Genomic DNA, 21711 nt, shown 5'->3' with positions numbered 1-21711 from the left:
TTAATTTGTCCTGTTGTCTCTTTTTTATTTCATTTAATTATACTATTTTCTTTACCATTTTCTTCTACTTTAGGTATACTTCACTCTTCTTTTTTTGTAGCTCCTTAAGGTAGAACTTCACAGCATTGATTTTAGATTTAAAATAAACATTCATGGGGATCCCTGGGTGGCTCAGGGGCTCAGCACCTGCCTTTGGCCCGTGGCGTGGTCCTGGAGTCCCAGGATCGAGTTCCGTGTCAGGCTCCTGGCATGGAGCCTGCTTCTCCCTCTGCCTGTCTCTCTCTCTCTGTCTATCATGAATAAATAAACAAAATTTAAAATAATAAAATAAAATAAATAATACAATACAATAAATAAAATAAAAATAATAAAATAAAATAAAATAAAATAAATAAACATTCATAGGGATCCCTGGGTGGCTCAGCAGTTCAGCGTCTGCCTTTGGCCCAGGGCGTGGTTCTGTAGTCCCGCAATCGAGTCCTGCATCGGGCTCCCTGCGTGGAACCTACTTCTCACTCTGCCTGTATCTCTGCCTCTCTCTCTCTCTCTCTCCCTGTGTGTTTCTCATGAATAAATAAATATTTTAAAAATAAAAATAAAAAAATAAACATTCACTGGGGTGCCTGGGTGGCTCAGTTAGTTGAGCATACAAATCTTGATTTCAGCTCAAGTCATGATCTCAGGGTGGTGGGATCATGCCCCGTGTAGGGCTCTGCACTCAGTGTGGAGTCTGCATGTCCGTTTATCTCTGCTTCTCCCCATCCCCCTACCCCCCCCCCAAGTAAATAAATACAATCTTTAAAAAAATAAGCATTGACTGCTATAAATTTCCCTCTAAGCACCGAAATGCATTCCTCTTATTTGATATGTATTATTTTAATTATATCCAATTTGAAGTATTTCTAATTTCCCTCATATTTTTTGACCCAAGAATTATTTAGAAATATGTGGTCTAGGGATCCCTGGGTGGCACAGCGGTTTGGCGCCTGCCTTTGGCCCAGGGCGTGATCCTGGAGACCCGGGATCGAATCCCACGTCGGGCTCCCGGTGCATGGAGCCTGCTTCTCCCTCTGCCTGTGTCTGTCTCTTTCTCTCTCTCTGTGTGACTATCATAAAAAAAAAAAAAAAAAAATGTGGTCTAGTTTTCAAATATTTGGAATTTTTGTATATATCTTGTTATTCATTTCTAGTTTATTATTTGTTTTAACTTTAGCAGTTTGTTACTTTGTCAGAAAACACAATCATTATGATTTTGGTCTTCTGAAATTCATTGAGATATTTTAGTGATATAGAAGGTGATCAATCTCACTAAATATATCATGTATATTTTGTGGATTCTACAATTTTTGGATGTGGTGTTTTATCAATACCAATTAGGACAAAGTGGTTAGCAGAGTTTTTCAGATCTTCTCTCTTTTTTTCTAATATTTTTATCTGGTTCTATTAATTTTTGAGAGGGGTATTATAATCTCATGACAATAGAATTGTCTATTTCTCACTTTTATTCTGTCAGTTTTTCTTCATGGATTTTAAAACAGTTCTGTTGGGAATGTACATACTTAGGATTGTTATGTCTTTCTTATTAATAACACTTTTACCATTATTTCTCTTCTTTGTCATGAAGTTTTATTTATCTGATATTAACACAATCACTTTACTTTCTTAAGCTTACTGTATTTGTGGTATTTGTTTTTCTATCTTTTTTACTTTTTACCTGTTTTAAGAAGGGTACATAACTGGTTTTGCTATTTAAATTTATTTGAATTTTCTCTCTTTAAATGTTTATTCTGTTAATATATTAAGCTAATTATTAACATGGCTAAATTTAAGTCTGCTAACTTATAACAAAATTTTTATCTTCTCTACTTTTTGTTTCTATTTCTCCTTTTGTGTTTTCATTTACATTCATTGAATATTTTTATAACTTCCTTTTAATTTAGTCATTGATTTTAACTATAGCTATCTGAATTTTATTTTATTGGTTGTTCTTAGGATTATATACCCATCTTTAACTTGTCACAATTTTGGGTTGATATTGTACCAGTTGAATTTATGTGAAATTCTAAAAACCTTATAATCATTTATATCCATTTACTTTCCCCCCATTAGTTATGGTATGATTTGTATGTATCACATCAGATTATGCCAAAATCCCACTATAGAGATAGAGATGTTTTTAAACTGTCATATGCATTTATTGTGTATTTATCTAGTTATTAAGAGGGCATTGTTTTTGTAATCAGTCATACGTTTACTACTTACAGTGCTCTTCATTCTTTTCTGAAAATCTACATTTGTATTTGGTATCATTTGCATTCTGCCTGAAGAACTTTCACTAGATTTGCTAGTGAAAAAGCTTAGTTTTCTTTCATTTGGAGATATCTTTAGTTTACATTCATTCTTGAAGGATATTTTTGCTGGATATAGGGTTCTGGATTGACAGTTTATATATTCTTCTAGAGCTTAAAGAGTTTATTCCACTCTTTTCTGACTTCAGTTGTTTCTGATAAAAAGGCAACAATATTTTGAATTGTTCTTTGTATGTAATGCCACTTTTCTCTGGCTAGTTTTAAGATTTTCTCTTTACCTTTAGAATTTGACAGTTTGACCAAGATGTACTCTGGTGGGTTTTTTGTTTTTGTTTTTGTTTTTTGTTTACTTTTTGTATTCTTCTTGTTTGACCTTGCTAAACTTCTTGAATTTATATGTTTATGTGTTTCACCAAATTTGGAAATATGTTGGCTATCTTTCTTCAATTATACTTTTTTCTGCTTTAATTTTCTGTTCTCTAGGGTCCAACTATAAGAAACTACATATTTGATGTGTAGTCTTGAAATGTAATTTAAAAAAAAATTGATCCTCTAATATTACTTAAAATGCTGACATTTGAGTCAGTATACAATTAATTTATTTTTTCAAAGAGTTAATGTTCTTAAGCATTGTAAACTGAGTGACTATAATATCTATTTTTATGCATATTGGTAATTCTTTTAACGGGGTTTCCTGTCTTCTTCACAAATAATTATCTTACCTTTGGGCATTTTCCATGTGATTATAAGATTTTCAGTTCTTCCGGGAATCCTCATATATAGGCAGATGCGTTAGCAAAAGTCATTACCAGGAGATTAAACAGGTGTAATCTGAAACCAGTAGCAGATTTTGATGACACTTTTGTTGTTTAACTCACTCATAAAACTGGTGAAAGCTGCTCAGACTAGAGGAAATTCTACTGTTATTTGTTTAGGGAGGTGGGGCATCTGATAGTTCATCTCTTCTTCATAAGGTAATGCTATCCTATTTCAGTGTAATATTTTCATTTCTGGTCAAGGTTAAATAAATCAACAGCTGACTGCAGTACCATTAGGTTTATGGTGATATTAAACCAAATGAACACAGAAAGATTCATAGAATTTTGGAACTGTTAGGCATTCTGCATTATCCTACTGCTTGAGTATCAAACCATGAAGAAATATATGGACCTAACTAATTTTATTAATTTTTTTAGAGGAAATTTCATTTATCAGTATTTTTTAGGATGTTTTTCTCAGTATTTAACAGGATGTCTCCAGCTGCTGTATATAGGTATACATAAAATCTATTTTACCCCAAAGATGACAAATAACAGCTTTTGATGATGTGGGAAAGATGTATGTTTACAATTTACCATAGGTTTTATTTTTAAATAAGCAGTTTCCTAGGGAAAAAATTAATACTGGTACAAATCATCAAGAAATAAAACTGCCGTATTGCAAAATACTGATGATTGGAACTTCAGAATAATCAGTACCATAAGGTATGCACTGTAATTTGGGAATGCACAGTTGCCTCCATAATTGGACAGTATGCCCCTTCCTTTTTGGTCATAGCCTCTCCTGAGACCAAAGCAGAGGCTAGACCCAGAGAGACAAAAAGGAGGAAAATATGGTTAATATTATACTCCTATGACATCAGACCTACAACTCCATCCAGCAGTGGAGGAATTAGGCGAAGAAGGAAAGGAGCAAGTAATTAGGATTGGATTTCTGACCTATTTCTGATTCCTTTGTAATATTTGAAGGTAGGATAGAGTTGAAATAGCTTAAGAAATAGGCAATAACAGGAGAGCCTGGGTGGCTCAGTCAGTTAAGCAGCTGCCTTCAGCTCAGGTCATGACTGGGTCCTGGGACTGAACCCAGCATAGTTGTTCTCATCTCTCAGCAGGCAATCAGCTTCTCCCTCTCCCTTTCCCCCTCCTCCTGCTTGTGGTCTCTCTCTCTTTCTCAAATAAATAAATAAATAAAATACTTAAAAAAATAAAGAAATAGGCAATAACATACTGCTTTAATATATATAGTAATTTGGGGGTGATTTTTCACCAAATAATTTATATTTACTGTTTCTTAATTACTACACACTATTGATCACTTTTACCATATGAGCATATTAAAATGGTGAGTACACCTTAAATTACTGGATATGACTTTACATTTATATAAAATCCATCAAAGCACACTTTGACTCATATTTTGCAACCATGATTTTGTATACTCTACATCTTTTAACTCTTATTATGCTATTTGAGAATTAGCTGTGCTACTTTTGGTCCGTTCTCACCAAATCCTAGAGAATTATTAACCATCACCTTGTTACAAAGACATAGTAACTATGGTCCCTCACTCATAGGGTTTGCAATCCAGTTGAATAGACAGATAAAGTAGAATATTCTATACAAAAAAAAAAAAAAGAATATTCTATACATCATACACAAGAATCATTTGTTTTATTAGTTTTGATTCTAAGGAACTCCAACCAAGGATAGGCTCTTGTACCTTTAATATTCTACGTGGTCTAGGGCAGGGTTTCTTAACCTCTACACTATTTATCTTTTGGATCAGGTAATTCTTTGTTGGGGGTTGATGTTCTGTGAAGGATGTTTAATAGCAGCCCTGTCTTCTACCCAGTAGATGCCAACAGAACCCATCCCCCTTTGTGACAACAAAAAAATGTTTATAGATATCCTTTGTGGGGCAACATTGACAGATATCCTCTGGAGCCAATACTGGTCCTAGTTGAGATTTACTTCTCTAGGGCCTCAGCAACTATCAGAAAATACTTTGAATTATAACCATATGTCAAGATAAAACAAGTGTTTTCAATCCAAAGGCAAGCAATGGCAGCATTCTTTTGAATAAGAGGACATATCATATGTTTAAGTTTCTGAAGTCAAATGATAATAACCCTTTCAAGAAACCATTTTATTGGACTTTCAATGAAATAAATACCGTATCATTAATAGTGAACAGCAAAAAGATCTTTCACCTGCCTGTACCCACAGGTATCTGTTTCAGTTTGGCAAACACTTTTGCTGTTCCTCCAAAAGTTTTGGATTATTCACTCAGAAGTTTGAGCCCTCTAATTCAATCCAATCCTGTCCTATTAAGGCCAAGCTCTATTGCCAGATGAATGTTGCCAGATTGGTAACATTCCAAAAGCCCTTTCTAGTTCTAATGAAATTGTATGAACTTTTAAAAGAATAACAAGTTGAATGCGGCTATCACAAGAGAAGAATTTTATGGAATAAACACAGAAGAGACATTTCCAATGTTCAGAAGTCATCAGCAAAGGGGAGAACAAATAATTGGTAGGGGAGAATGGAACTATATATAAGTGGTATTTCTTGGTATTTAAAGAGGCTTAAATTCCACCATCATCATCTAACTGCATCAGTATCATCTAAATAAAATTGCTCATATATAATCAGGGCCAGAAGCTGTCTTTGGAGGCTCTAGCTTTCCACTTTTCATGTTTTTTCCTGAATTTTCAATGATACCCTATGGTCTCAAGCAATCTTCTACAACCAATGAGTCAAAAGATCTTTTTAGATCCTTATTTAACCTTTCATTTGCATCAAAGAGACAGCACATGCTACTAAGGTATTTGTATGAAGCCAAAGTCAAAGTTTCTGCACTCAATTCTACCAACGGAGGAGGAGTACAGGGGTGGTGGAGTCTTCCCACACCAACAAGCTGTTCTCAGACACCAGCAGAGTTTAAAATTCGACTTAATTCTGACACTATCTACCCAGAGATAGCGTCAGATTCCACAGGTTAGGGACTCACCTCCTACCCGCAAAGACAGGCCATTCAAAGGCCCAGGTTGTCGGAAGCCCAGGTTGTCACCTGTGCTTCTGACTAATCCATTATAGACTAGAAGTTCCAATGACCACATCCTTAGGTTTGATTAATTTGCTACAGTAGCACACAGAACTCAGAGAAATACTTAATTTTCTAGGTTAATAGTTTATTTTTATTATTATTTTGTGTATTTTTTATTGGAATTCGATTTGCCAACATATAGCATAACAGTGCTCATCCTGTCAAGTGCCCCCCTCAGTGCCCGTCACTGAGTCACCCCATCCCCCCGCCCACCTCCCATTCCACTAACCCTTGTTCCTTTCCCAGAGTTAGAGGTCTCTCATGTTCTGTCACCCTCTCTGATTTTTGCCACTCATTTTCTCTCCTTTTCCTTTTAATCCCTTTACTATTTTTTATATTCCCTGAATGAGTGAAACCATATAATGATTGTCCTTCTCTGACTGACTTACTTCACTCAGCATAATACCCTCCAGTTCCAACCATGTCGAAGCAAATGGTGGGTATTCATCCTTTCTGATGGCTGAGTAATATTCCATTGTATATATAGACCACATCTTCTTTATCCATTCTTCTTTTGATGGACACCAAGGCTCCTTGGTTTTGCTATTGTGGACATTGCTGCTACGAACCTTGGGGTGCAGGTGCCCTACCATTTCCCTGCATCTGTATCTTTGGGGTAAATCCCCAGCAGTGCAATTGCTGGGTCATAGGGTAGTTCTATTTTTAACTCTTTGAGGAACCTCCACACAGTTTTCCAGAGTGGCTGCACCAGTTCACATTCCCGCCAACTTGCAAGAGGGCTCCCCTTTCTCCACATCTTCTCCATTTGTTGTTTCCTGTCTTGTTAATTTTCACCATTCTCACTGGTGTGAGGTGGTATCTCATTGTTGTTTTGATGTGTATTTCCCTGATGGAGAGTGATGCAGAGCATTTTCTCATGTGTTTGTTGGCCATGTGTATGTCTTCTTTGGAGAAATTTCTGTTCATGTCTTTTGCCCATTTCATGATTGGATTATTGGTTTCTTTGCTGTTAGTTTAATAAGTTCTTTATAGATCTTGGATACTAGCCCTTTATCTGATGTCATTTGCAAATATCTTCTCCCATTCTGTAGGTTGTCTTTTAGTTTTGTTGACTGTTTCTTTTGCTGTGCAGAAACTTTTTATCTTGATTAAGTCCTAATAGTTCATTTTTGCTTTTGTTTCTCTTGCCTTCATAGATATATCTTGCAAGAAGTTGCTGTGGCCAAGTTCAAAAACTGTGTTTTTGTGTGGCCTGTGTTTTCTAGGATTTTGATGAATTCTTGTCTCACATTTAGATATTTCATCCATTTTGAGTTTATCTTTGTGTATGGTGTAAGAGAATGGTCTAGTTTCATTCTTCTGGACATGGTTGTCCAATTTTCCCAGCACCATTTATTGAAGAGACTGTCCTTGTTCCAGTGGATAGTCTTTCCTGCTTTGTCAAATATTAGTTGACCATAGAGTTGACAGCACACTTCTGGGTTCTCTATTCTGTTCCATTGATCTATGTGTCTGTTTTTGTGCCAGTACCACACTGTCTTGACGACCACAGCTTTGTAGTACAACTTGAAATCTGGCATTGTGATGCCCCAGCTCTGGTTTTCTTTTTCAATATTCCCCTGGCTATTCGGGGTCTTTTCTGATTCCACACAAATCTTAAGATGATTTGTTCCAACTCTCTAAAGAAAGTCCATGGTATTTTGATAGGATTGCATTAAATGTGTAAATTGCCCTGGGTAGCATTGACATTTTCACAATATTAATTCTTCCAATCCATGAGCATGGAATATTTTTCCATGTCTTTCTGTCTTCCTTAATTTCTTTCAGAAGTGTTCTGTAGTTTTTAGGGTATAGATCCTTTATCTCTTTGGTTAGGTTTATTCCTAGGTATCTTATGCTTTTGGGTGCAATTGTAAATGGGATTGGCTCCTTAATTTCTCTTTCTTCAGTCTCATTGTTAGTGTATAGAAATGCCATTGATTTCTGGGCATTGATTTTGTATCCTGCCACACTGCCGAATTTCTGTATGAGTTCTAGCAATCCTGGGGTGGAGTCTTTTGGGTTTTCTATGTACAGTATCATGTCATCGGCGAAGAGGGAGAGTTTGACTTCTTCTTTGCCAATTAGAATGCCTTTTATTTTTTTTATTTTATTTTATTTTATTTTATTTTATTTTATTTTATTTTATTTTATTTTATTTTATTTTATTATTTTATTATTTTTGGTGCCTGATTGCTGAGGCTAGGACTTCTAGTACTATATTGAATAGCAGTGGTGAGAGTGGACATCCCTCTCGTGTTTCTCTCTCGAGTGGATCGTGTTTCTGATCTTAGGGGAAAGGCTCCCAGTGTTTCCCCATTGAGAATGATATTTGCTGTGGGCTTTTAATAGATGGCTTTTAAGATGCTGAGGAATGTTCCCTCTATTCCTACACTCTGAAGAGTTTTGATCTGGAATGGATGCTGTATTTTGCCAAATGCTTTCTCTGTGTCTATTGAGAGGATCATATGGTTCTTGTTTTATCTCTTTTTGATATGATCTATCATGTTGATTGCTTTACGAGTGTTGAACCAGCCTTGCATCCCAGGGATAAATCCCACTTGGTCATGGTGAAAAATTTTTTCAGTTTTTTCAAGGATCAATTGTTGGATCCTATTGGCTAGTATCTTGTTGAGAATTTTTGTATCCATGTTCGTCAGGGATATTGGTCTATAATTATCCTTTTTGGTGGGGTCTTTGTCTGGTTTTGGAATTAAGGTGATGCTGGCCTTTTAAAATGAGTTTGGAAGTATTCCATCCCTTTCTATCTTTTGGAACAGCTTTAGTAGAATAGGTATTGTTTCTTCTTTAATTGTTTGATAAAATTCCCATGGGAAGTGATCTGGCCCTGGACTTTTGTGTCTTGGGAGGTTTTTTTTTTTCTTTTTTTTTTTTTAAACAAATAACTTAAGTATTTTATTTGTTTGCAACTAAGCTTGTTAACACTATATAATGAAAATGTACAAAGAATAATGTTGCAGTTTTTGGTTAGATTTAAGTCAAAGACGTTCATGAATAAGGAATCTTCAAATATGAATATTTAAGCCATCTGATCAGAACTGTCTCTGAATATTACCTTACTTTGGAAGGTACTGGCATACATTTGAATTAAACTCAGAATTTTTCAAAATAAGCCCTAATTAATAAAACTATTCTATATTCAAACTAAAACAATTTTAATAGAATTTTCCTTTCCAGAAACAATAATAAAGGAAACAAGGAATTTTGTAAAATGTGGTCCTGAGCAAATTACAGTGAAAAATAAATGTATACTTAAACTTCCACCTCCTCAAAACAGAGACTACTTTCTGTTCCACAGTCTTGGAACATTTGGTATCCAGATATGCAAGAAAGAAACAGTCTGTAAGCAACTTTGGGCAGGGTGTTGCCAAAACAAAGCTTAAGCAGTTGAACAGTTAAAAGTTGGTCACTTTTTAAAAAGAATTTGGGGGAGCCTGACCAAAGGATCCAAATTCTGTTTTTAATAACCCATACAAAGGCGAAGTGGCTCCTCACAAGTAGCAGTGCCACCAGGGGCTGGCCCCGCCCCTTGCTCACCTATGTTGTGCTCCCAAGTAAACCCTCATGCTCCTGCTCCAGGGGAGACTTTTCTTTTTAGAGGTTCAGTGTCCAGGGAGCTCTCTGTGTGAATGAGGTGAGCACAGACTCCACATGGGTATTTTAAGGCTTGGAGTCAAAGTAGTTTTCAACACGGCTAGGCAGTTCATGTGTCAAACGGCCCATCTCCAGTTTGTCCTAATTCCTCACCACACATTTGTAGACCTAGGACCACAGACTTTGCTATGTCATCATAATCACATCTAATGTCCATTCTAACTTATGATTCATATTCTGTGCCTGGAAACAGTCCCTGTATTTAACAATAATACCTACACATAAAACAATCCACAGTCGCAACTTATATGGTCACAAAACATTAATGATCTTCTGTAGAGCAAGCAAATGTTTTTAACCATAATTGTTGTGCATCAAATTCACAGCCAAAATCCTCAAGATCAAAAAAATTTGCACAATACAAATAATAACTTAAAACACACACACATATACACACACTCTCACACACACTTCTTACAGAACTGTGCTTGGGGAAACTCCATGTGTTGAGTGCCACTGAGGGCATATTTTACTAAACTGCTGCTCCAGGTATTTTTGTTTGGAAAATCCATCACAGTAGGGTACAGCCGTTTATTGGATGAGCAGAAAAGAAAGATATGCTTGTGGCAACCAGAAAGTTTTAAGGTCTTTCAAGTTGTATAAAATGGACCTGCAGAAATGTTTAAGTGTTCTCAGGATGCAAAGTTGGAGCTGAAATGTGATATCAAACCAGTTGCAAAAAGTGTACAGCAGCCATCTCTTGAGGTCAAACCTGGTATCCAGATATGCAAGAAAGCTTCAGGACACATAGCTTGTTGGCCTTGTCCCATACTGTCGCATAATCTGATCATGTGTGAATTTCACAAAAGATTCATATCGTTCTGCTAGTTTGGTATTGAATATTTGCTCATACTCCTCCGGAATTTTATCTTCATAGTCTTTTAAGAGACGCTCACATGTTATTCCAACTTTTCGGAGGGTAAAGGTGGGCTGGTCCTTCTTCATCCGGGAGGAACCTGGAGAACTGGGTGCTGTGAGTGCTGAGGAATGAGGCTGACTTTCTGAAGTACAAGCTTCACTCTGATTAAGAACAACTTCTAAATGTCTCCACCTCTGCTAACAACTGTATTCTTGTTTTATGTTCTGAAAGATTTGTTCCGGGGTTGGAAGGCGCCGCTCACTGCCTTGCAGTGCGGGCCAGACGCGGAGGCAGCCCCGGCCCAACCTCCGGCTCCTCAGCGGAGCTCCCGAGCCAAGCCCTCTTGGGAGGTTATTGATGACTGCTTCAATTTCCTCCCTGGTTATTGGCCTGTTCAGGTTTTCTGGTTCTTCCTGTTCCCGTTTTGGTAGTTTGTGGTTTTCCAGATATGCGTGCATTTCTTCTAGATTGCCTAATTCATTAGCATATAGCTGCTCATAATATGTTTTTTAAATCGTTTGTATTTCCTTGGTATTGGTTGTGATCGCTCCTTTTTCATTCGTGATTTTATGAACTTGAGTCTTTTTTGTTTTTAATAAGGCTGGCTAATGGGTCATCTATCTCATTAATCTTTCAAAGAACCAACTCCTGTCCTTAGGTCTAAAATGAGTCTCTTGTAGACAGCAAATAGATGGGTCTTGCTCTTTTATCCAGTCTGAAACCCTGCACCTTTTGATGGGGTCATTAAGCCCGTTCACGTTCAGAGTTACTATTAAAATATATGAATTTAGTGTCATCGTAATACCTAATCAGACCCTGTTTTTGTGGATTATTTCTTTGGGCTTCCTCTTTCTTTTACAGAGTCCCCCTTAATATTTCTTGCAGAGCTGGTTTGGAGGTCACATATTCTTTCAGTTCCTGCCTGTCTTGGAAGCTCTTTATCTCTCCTAATCTGAATGAGAGCCTTGTTGGATATAGTATTCTTGGCTGCATGTTCTTCTCATTTAGGACCCTGAATACATCCTGCCAGCCCTTTCTGGCCTGCCAGGTCTCTGTGGAAAGGTCTGCTGTTAATCTAATATTTCTCCCCATATAAGTTAGGGATCTTTTGTCTCTTGCTGCTTTAAGGATTTTCTCTTTATCTTTGGAATTTGCAAGTTTCACTATTAAATGTTGAGGTGTTGAACGGCTTTTATGGATTTTGCGGGGAGGAACCTCTCTATCTCCTGGATCTGAATGCCTGTTTTCCTCCCCAAATTAGGGAAGTTCTCAGCTATGATTTGTTCAAATATGCCTTCTGTCCTGCTGTCCCTCTGGGTGCCTCTGGCCCAGGGTGTGATCCTGGAGTCCCAGGATTGAGTCCCACATCAGGCTCCCTGCATGGAGCCTGCTTCTCCCTCTGCCTGTGTCTCTGCCTCTCTCTCTCTCCTTCCCCACCCCTCTGTGTGTGTGTCTCATGAATAAATAAAATCTTTATAAATAAATAAATAAATAAATAAATAATAAATAAAACAAACTCATTAAAGAAGAAATAGAGAAGGACAGAATGGGAATGAGGAATCTCACAGAATGAACTAGCACAGTATACCACTTGGTTCTGGGTGCCTGCTGGTCGTGTTTTAGAAGGTATTAACTTCTGACATTGTAGAACAAAATGAGGCAGAGAAAACAAAAAACACAAAACAAACAAAAAAACATATCTTGTATATCTCCCAAAGTTAAGTTGAGTATGTTGAAAGAATCTAGAAGTGGAAAATATATCTAGGACCTGTAATTGTAGAAATATTAAAGTCAAAAAGGACAAATTTTAAAAATGAAGAGCTGTTAAAATATAGTAGTTAAGGTGGGAAAAAAGAAAAAAATTGGAAATTTATAGTCTGATATAAAAAGGAGTTGTACTGGAAAAAGGAAGCAAAAAAATAGGAGAGGTATCCTCTGGTTCTATATACTGGAAATCCCTCGACTTCCCCTGGAGCTTTCCAGTGCTGCTCGGTCAAGCACATGCCCTCCCCTGTCCTTCCAGCTGGCCTTCTGGGGGAGGGGCTGCTGTGCTGATTCTCAGGTGTGTGCACCTGGGGGAGCTGCCCCCACCCCACCAGGTGCTGGGCTCAGGTGAGCTGTTTACCTGGTGAGGCTCCTGTTCCCTGGCAGCCCCACCCCATCCCAGGCACAGGGTAACACCAGGAGGAACAACCCCACTGGTGGCGGCCAGCTCTCCAGCCCTGGAGTCGGCTCCCGCAGTAACTGCCACAGCTCCCAGTGGGCACTGGCCTAGGCATCTAGGGCGCCCGGTGGCAGGACCGTCCTCGCTGTCCTGTGCCCTCCGTGCCTCCGCCCATTCTGGGGACCACAGGATCCTGGGCTGTGTCCCCGGCGCCCTGGGATCCAGGGCCTGCGCCGCTGGAATCACGCCCCCGGGTCCGGGCTCCCGAAGGCATCAGGGCGCAGCCCCCTCCGCCCGGAGCCCCCGCCTGACCCACCGGCTTCTCCCGAGGCCCCGCCGGGCGCTCCAGCCCTTTACCGAGATCCCCGGGTGTGTGGGGCGCTCTCCCCGGGGCCCTCCTCTGCCAGTGACCCCGGGATCCTGGAGGCTCCGCTGCCCTCCTGCGGCTCTGCCCGGGTTCCCTGCTGAGCGCCTCTCCCTCCTGAAGGATCCGGTGCGGATTCTCAAAGTTCCTGCTTCTCCCGGGGGCTCTCCTGTCCCGAGGCTCTCGTCGCCTCCTCGCGGGGCCCCTCCCCACTTGATTCTTTTTTTATTTTTATTTTTCTCTACCTCCCTACCTTGTTAGAAGCAAAAACCCTTGTCTCTGTAGCATTCTCTCTTTAAATCTCAGGTCGAATTCATAGGTTTTCAGGATGATCTGAAAGTAATCTAGGTAAGTTGGTGGGGCCAGGTGAGGTGAGGCCCCTACTCCTCCACTATCTTGCTCTACAGCCGGTTAAAAGTTAATTGTAAAGGGATCCCTGGGTGGCACAGCGGTTTGGCGCCTGCCTTTGGCCCAGGGCATGATCCTGGAGACCTGGGATCAAGTCCCACGCCGGGCTCCCGGTGTGTGGAGCCTGCTTCTCCCTCTGCCTGTGTCTCTGCTATTCTCTCTCTCTCTGTGACTATCATAAATAAATAAAAATTAAAAAAAAAAAGTTAATTATAAAAAGGATATAACCCAGGAACAGCCTAATGGAAGAGATGCATGGGATAGGATGAGGAGATTCTATGCCCTTTCCAGGTATGCCAACTCTCTTTAATCTCCATGTGTTCATTAACCCTGAAGCTCTCAGAACACTGCCCCTCCCCCACCTTAGAGGTTTTATATGGAGGCTTTTTATGTTGGCTTCATCATGTAGGCACGATTGATGAAATCATTGGTTATTGGCCATGGATTCAACTAACCTCCAGCCTCTCTCCCCTCCATGAATGTCAGGGGAGGACTGAAAGTTCCAGCTTTCTAATCAAGTGGTTGGTTCCCCTGGCAAAAAGCCCCAATCTTTAGGTGGTGCATAAAAGTCACCTCATTAACATAACAAAAGATGCCTTTGTTGCTGTGCTCACTTAGGAGATTCCAAGGGTTTTAGGAGCTAGTGCCAGAAATGGGAAGAAGGCCAAATACATATTTCTTATTATAAATCAGACTATCACACAGGTTGGAGAAAGAATTGGGGATAGGAGGGCCTCCCTGAAAACTACAGCATCTTAGGTACACGGGAGTTATAAAAACTTAAAAACACAAGCATTAGCATGAAAGATGTCCAGATGAATATGAGGAAAGTTTAAAATTTGTGCAGAATGGAAGAAGGCAAACAGATAATGCCTACCTAGCATTCTAAGGCTAGCTGAACATGTAAACACAGTGGTATTAAGCCAGGCCTTAAAGCAGCCAGTGCAATTAGGATGTGTTTGAACGTTAAAGAAAGGGCAAAGTAACCAGAAAACGGATGCCTGACAGATTTTGAAGATTGGATCTGCAGAGGCAAAGTCTCTAGTAAACAAGGTCAAAATATGGAGTGTTACTAAAATGTTCAGATATTTCAGGAAACAGTGGTCTCTTGAATATCAATAACTCAGACACTTCTTTTGTTGCCTTTCAGTTGAAATCCATGTACAATAGTTGCACATAATGATAATGGTTCATCTGTGTTACATCCTTATTATATGCTAGAAAATTATACAATCCTTGCAACCATACTCTAAGGTAGGTGCTTTTATCACCTTCATTTCACAGATGAGGAAGTTGAGACTGAGAGGTGAAGTAACTTGCCAGAGGTCACACAGCAACAGCCTGACAAGACTCCACTACTAAAGTATTTATCTACTCAAAATTGTGGTTCTTTAGCAGCAATGAATTAGGTACTTCCAGGACCAAATGAGGAGCCCAACCACACAGGGTTCTTCTCGGTAGACCCACTTCACCCTTCTTTCTGTACACCCAGGACCACAGATGGCTCTCATAAGATTTGTCTTGAATATATGAAAATCATTGAACTTGATGTCTGCTAAATTCGTGCTAGTTGTCTCGTTGAAGCCAGAGCATGGTAGGAGTTGCAATGGGAGCAGTGGGGATAAGGCAGAAAGAACTTGTACCTAAGTGTGCTTGGTACAATTCTGACAATCATTGGGTGGTGGAGATATCTTAGGAATTCTGTCAGTGTGGGTAGAACCAGTCTATCCAACAGGGATCCTGAATGATAGTGGAAACAGCCCTAGGCAGCTGACTAGGAGGGTGGAGAATTCCAGACCTCCTTCCTTTTTTTCTCTACCTTGTCGCCTCTAACAGCCAATTTTATTTTCCTTCTCTAGGTCCCCTCATGGCATATGAAGTGACTGGGTAAGGATATAACCTCTAAAAGCCTCCAAGAAATTCCTGATTCTGTGAAAGTACAAGTAGGATGAGACGTTATTGAGAGAGGAGCTGTGTTATTCAAAGTGAATGTTCACGGGTCAGTGTCAGCAAATGATGTCTGTAACATGTTGCTAATGCAGGTAAGGAAACATACTGATTCCCTTCCCATCTTTGTCCCCCTACATCTTGCATGTGGAACTGTAGGGCTCCAGAAATTAAGAATCTCCTTATAAACTGTGTGTTCTAACAGTTTTCATGGATTGATTTGCCTTTCTTATTTTTTTTTCCCCATGTGGGTGTCTGTTGGGTAATGGCTAGAACATGACATCTGTAGCCATGTGAACTGAGTTCTAGTTCTTGGTTCTGTGTGACCTTGGGAGAGTTCATATAGTGGGAGATAGTCCCTTTGTGCCAATTGAGAAATCTCTAAATCAGAAAGTCGATATCTGTTACTTGAAAATGTTAATTAAATATGATATTGTACACTGCATTAATTAGGATATTTCAGTTGAAAATGGCAGAAGCTGAGCTCAAACCGATTTAAGCAAGAAAGAGAATTTTATTACCTTTTGTAAATTAAATGTTTAAGACCAGTCTCAATTCAAGCATAGATGGATCCCCGTGCTCAATGGATTTCATCAGAATCTTTTCCCAGTTTCAGGGTTGCTTTTTTACTCATAATTTCCAGATAAGCTCTTCCCAAGGAGAAACAAGGATGGCCAGTGGGTTTCTTGATGTCTTGCCTTAGGTCTCATTTCCATTCCTGATCCACTTATTGTGGTTAGGATTGGGCTCAACAATTGGCCAAGTGTGCCAGGACATTCTTAGACAATTTTGCTGAAGAGACCTTAAAGATGATTCTTCTTGGGCAAAAATTGGAAAGACTTCTGTTGAAAAATCCCTTTGAGCTATTTCAGAGTTCTGATTTCTCACTTAGCTATTTCATGAGGAACAATTTCATTAATTAGAGCAGGCAGAAACTTTATTCTGAATCTTGGTCAAAGAGCTTAAAATACCAGGCTTTGGTTACATGCTGCTCCTAGGAGCCTGGTGTGAGGTCTGACCTCAAAGGACATTAATTAAAGGTATGGGAAAAGTGATTTCACCAAAGGAATACAAGAGTGCATTTACCAGAAGAAGTGGGAAATGGGTGCTGGGAAGGCAAAACTAAGCTGTACCTAGTGGTTACCAAACCACCAGACACACAGAATATGATAAACTGTATATCTACACAATGTTTGAGAAATGTTTTTGAATACCTACAGTAGATAAGGCATTGTCCTATACCAGAGATATAATAACAGAGAGTACTCAAGAAGTTTAGGGTTTAGTGGAGAGAGGAGAGAATACAGAAAGTAGACAGGTAATTTTACTTTTGTTAAGCAGTCTGTAATTGGAGCAGAAGCAGTTGCTATGGGAACCATGGTAGGGCAATAATGTTCGTGTTGAGACAGTAACTAACTTCCCGGAAGAGGAGCCATCTATACTGAGACCTCAGGGGGATGGTATGAGTTAGTCAGATGAAAGTGGGTACTCCTCTAAGTCTGTGTCCACAATCTACCTGAGGTTGAAATTTACCATCTTGTAAGACTAGCAAAGATTAGACATCTTCAACCCAACTTGAGGGCTGTTGAATTCAAAAGAGAAAAATAGAATAGCTGACTGAAGTATCTTCTCAAATTTTCAAAAATCTTGTCCCAGTAGGATAGAGAAATGTCCTGGGTATGAGTATTCATTTCAGGGACACCATGCAAAGAACATTTTTAAGACCATCATCATAGTTTAGTATCCCAAATAATATTTACTTTGGATGTTAAACAAAATAAAGATTTAAATAAATAAGCAGAGATAAGAAAACATAAAACTGCCTGGAACAATGGGTATAGCTAAGGCTCTTACCATCTATGTGGAACCCGGTGTTGGTGATTATGAAAGTAGGACCTGGCTCAGTTAGCAGGTATTTGGAGCAGGAGAAATTTAGACAGACCTGGTGTAGAGTGTGAGGACCACGGACAACTCCCGAGCCTAAGCCAGGGCAGGTGGGAAGTCAGAAAGGGAAGAGTGAACATCAGAGTTCATCCATGCTTCTGTGGACCTTAGCAGAAATAAGTATTGGATTAGCCAAGAGAATTCAAACCAATGTGTCCTAGCATGCTTTAGAAAATCCACCCATGATTCCAAAAATTTATTATAAGTTATAGAATCTGACTTAATGTGTCTACTGGAACTTAAACAGGAAAACTGATTTGTTAGAGGGATTCCAGATAGTTTCAGATTGAGGAACACACCGGAAAACCAGACCTCAACAAAAGAAAAGATCCAGGATGGTACTGGAAGTTAGTAGTTCTCAAAGTGAAGTTTATAAATCAGCAACATCAATATCACTTTGGAACTTGATAGAATTGCAAATTCTCTTCCTTACAACAAATCTCCTGAACCAGATGCTCTAGGAGCAGGGACCAGAGATCCATGTTATAATAAGTCTCTATGTGATTCTGACATAAGTTCAAACTGGAAAACCACTGTCTGGAATATTAGAACTGGAACATCCTTATATACCTCTCTAGTACTGCCCTTGGATGAATCATCTCTAAACCATTTCTGTCTTTCCGTGTCTCTAAGGAGCAAACCTTAAAAAGTAGAATGTCCAAAGAATATTTTTAAGGCCACCATGATAATTTAATATCCAAAATAATATTTATTTGGGATAAATAAAACATAATTTAACATCCCAAATAAATAATAAATAAATTAATAAATAAATATTATTTGTGATGTTAAGCAAAATAAAGATTTAAATAAATAAGCAGAGGTAATAAGAAAACATGAAACTTCTGGTTATGTGTCCACTCCTATGTCTGGTAGTGCACCTTGGTGGTATGCTTGGCAACTCCCCTCCCCAAACTAGTAGAACCACATGAAATGAGAAAGGGAAATTTCCACAAGGAAGTATGAAAAGAGGTGTTTTAACAAGAAAAGGATCCACATACATAAAAATACATAATCCAATTAAAATGAGAAGACAGGAACAGACATTTTCTAAGAAGACATACAGATGGCCAACAGAGAAATGAAAAGATACTCAACATCACTCATTATCAAGGAAATACAAATCAAAACTACAATGAGATATCACTTCACACCTGTCAGAATGGCTAAAATCAAAACACAAGAAACAAGTGTTGGAAAGAATAGAGAAAAAGGAACCCTTATGCACTATTTGTGAGAATGAAACCGGTACAACCACTGTGGAAAATAGTATGGTGTTTTCTCAAACACTTAAAAATAGGATTGTCATATGATCCATTGATTCCACTACTGAATATCTACCTAAAGAATATGAAAAAGTAATTTGAAAAGATATATCCACTTCTATGTTTATTGCAACATATTTACAATAGTTAAGATTCAGAAGCAATTCAAGTGTCCATTGCTAGATGAATGGATAAAAAAGAGGCAGTATGCATATACAATGGAATATTACTCAGCCATAAAAATGAATGAAATATTGCCATTTGAAATAAGTCAGTCAGAGAAAGACAAATACCATATGATCTCACTCATATGTAGAGTTTAAGAAACAAATGAACAAAGGAAAAAAAAAGAAATAAAGAAACAGATTCTTAACTATAGAGAACAAATTGATGGTTGCCAGAAGGAATGAGTGAGGGTGGGGATGGGTGAAATAGATGAAGGAGATTAAAAGTACACTTACCGTGATGAGCACTGAGTAATGTATAGAATTGTTGATTCACTATATCGTATACCTGCAACTAATATAGCACCATATATTAACTATACTGGAATTAAATTTTTAAAAAATAAACAAGAAATTCTGGCCAATCAATAGATACATCAGAAGAGGAATTTTGAGGGGTGGAATATGGGGTAGAATTAGTTTCTTGCTAAAGAGATTTTTCAGCTATATAACAAGATAAATTATAAAATGAAGAACTTCACAGAGAACAGGGATTTAGCACTTCTTTTTTTCTCTCACTATAAATATTCCATGTGCTTAATGTGACTAATATTTTTGGCAATATTAATAAGTCAGGTTTTCCAAGCATTTTTTTTTTCCAAGTTGAAAAAAGAAAATAGTAGAAAGAGCCACTGCCCACAGACTGAGCTTTGAAATGTATTTCTCATCATCAAGCATGGTCTTGTACTTAGAAGTGCATATCATAAAAAAAAAAAAAAAGAAGTGCATATCATAGAACCCTACGGTATAAGAGATGGACAAAAACTAGGAACCACCTAGAGCAGCTGTCCCATTTTTGGGATGAAAATGCTGATGCCAAGGAGTTTGATAGACTTCTAGGGTGCTGTGAATATTTGTTTGGAAGTGAATCCAATGTCTATTTTCCTATTTATGGCCAACTAAGAGAAAACTAATCATCTATTGGCAATATCTCTTAAGGGACCTGGCTTTGGGGAATCTTGCCCTTTTTCCTCCTTTCAGTATCCTTCATTTATCCAGCCAGCCAGCTAGTAAGCTAACCTGCCAGCAAATAGTCAGCCATCTACCTGTTTAGTATTAAATTAATGCTTCCTTAGGAGCTAATCATACAAAGACAAATAAGACATAGACCTTGCTCTTTGGCTTGGATCTAGTCTTAGAACCCATGTTTTCTGGTTTCTAATTTAGGGACCACATTTCTTATGCATTAAACAAATAGACACTGACTGTAGAAATGTCATGAAGACATTTCATGACATGAGCCAAAAGCCTGACTTTGCCTTGATCTGGCCTTCTGCCTCTTGCAGTTTCTGTTTCAATTTTAATTGTGCCTACTGCAATGAGCTAGGATTTTTTTGTACTTTGAGTTACTGGAATGAAAATTTTTGTGAAGACAGATCAAAAAATAATAAAATGAAACTACTTAGGAAAATTCTACAGTTCTGCCCTAGAAAGAAAACCCTGTGGTAATTGGGGAAAGGATGGAAGTGATCTATTTTAGAAATACTGCTTAATGTTTTCTGCAATAACAAATGTTCTATCTTATATTACATCTGAAAATCCAACCCTGAATGTCTCTATAGATTTTGTTAGATGGGAAACCTTGGGAGTTCTTTGTGGAAGCAGTTGTATTATTTTTGATCATAGCAAAAGGATAGACTGAGTTTTGGTCTCTAAACTCTTAGATCTATAGCTGTTGTACTTCCACTCTCAAGTTCTTCATCCTGATCTCCTCTACCAGACAGATCTATGGAAGTGGATCTTGCTCTATGGAGGAAGACAGAACAGCCACACGGTCTTTTGTCCATTGTTTGAAAATAATAAAGTCATAGTTCCTGCTTCAGTGACTTTGCATGTGCTATTCTCTCTGCCTGCTAGACTCTTAAGTCTTCACAAGGCCAGCTCATTTTTAACTCAAAGGACACCCACTCAAAGAGGATTCTCTGATTGCTGCCATTAAAGTGGCCATTAAACTCACTGGCATGGATTGATTTCAAATATGAAAGCAATTTTTCATACCTTTCTGTGTCCAAACCCCTTAACTTTTCAACTCCTCCCATTAAGAGGTGGAATCTTACAGATTTAATTTGGCCAATTGAATGAAAGTGAAGTCCTGCTGAAGGGTGCCAGCCCATATGGAATAGACTCAAGTTGTCTCAGTGTAGATCTCTATACATGTAAGAGACTCAAGCCAAGATCTGTAGAGCCATTGAGCCAACATGCAGATGACCACTGATAAATGAGTGAGACTGGCTGAGTCTAGAAGAACTATATAACTAGTCTGCAGCAATAATAAATTCTTGTCTTTTTAAGTCACTGAATTTTGAAATAATTAGTTACATAGTAACAGCTAACTGGTATATTCACCACTTTTTAGTTCTTATCACTATCTAAATGATCTCATATATTCATTTTTTGACTTCACCACTAAAAAGTAAACTCTTGGCTGGCCCCAATAACCCAACACTTAAATTAATATGTAATAATTGTTCAATATTCATTAACTGGGTAAATAAAAGAGAAGTAACATTCAAGCACCACTGTATATAAAGCTCTTTATTTCTCACTCTTATTTTAATATTCCCAGGAGCCCTGTGAAGAAGGTATTATTATTCCTAGTTTTCAAATGAAAAGTGAAAAAGTCATGTAACATGTATGAATCGAATAGTTATTTAAAAAAACCAGAGT

The 21711-nt window shown here is 38.2% G+C and overlaps 1 long non-coding RNA gene across 3 annotated transcripts in view; it reads left to right on the top strand.

The window, feature by feature from the left end:
• Positions 1-21711, top strand: part of LOC112668630 (uncharacterized) — a 152641-nt gene that overhangs the window by 20698 nt on the left and 110232 nt on the right. For all 3 annotated transcript variants that reach the window (XR_003141750.3, XR_003141751.3, XR_003141752.3), the window contains exon 2: positions 15524-15706. This is a non-coding gene — a long non-coding RNA (uncharacterized LOC112668630). The remainder of the gene's footprint in view (positions 1-15523; positions 15707-21711) is intronic.

The sequence above is a fragment of the Canis lupus genome, chromosome 23 (genome assembly GCF_003254725.2).
Source record: "Canis lupus dingo isolate Sandy chromosome 23, ASM325472v2, whole genome shotgun sequence".
In the NCBI taxonomy this organism is placed as follows: Eukaryota; Metazoa; Chordata; class Mammalia; order Carnivora; family Canidae; genus Canis; species Canis lupus.
This window is presented reverse-complemented; position numbering and strand designations above follow the sequence as displayed.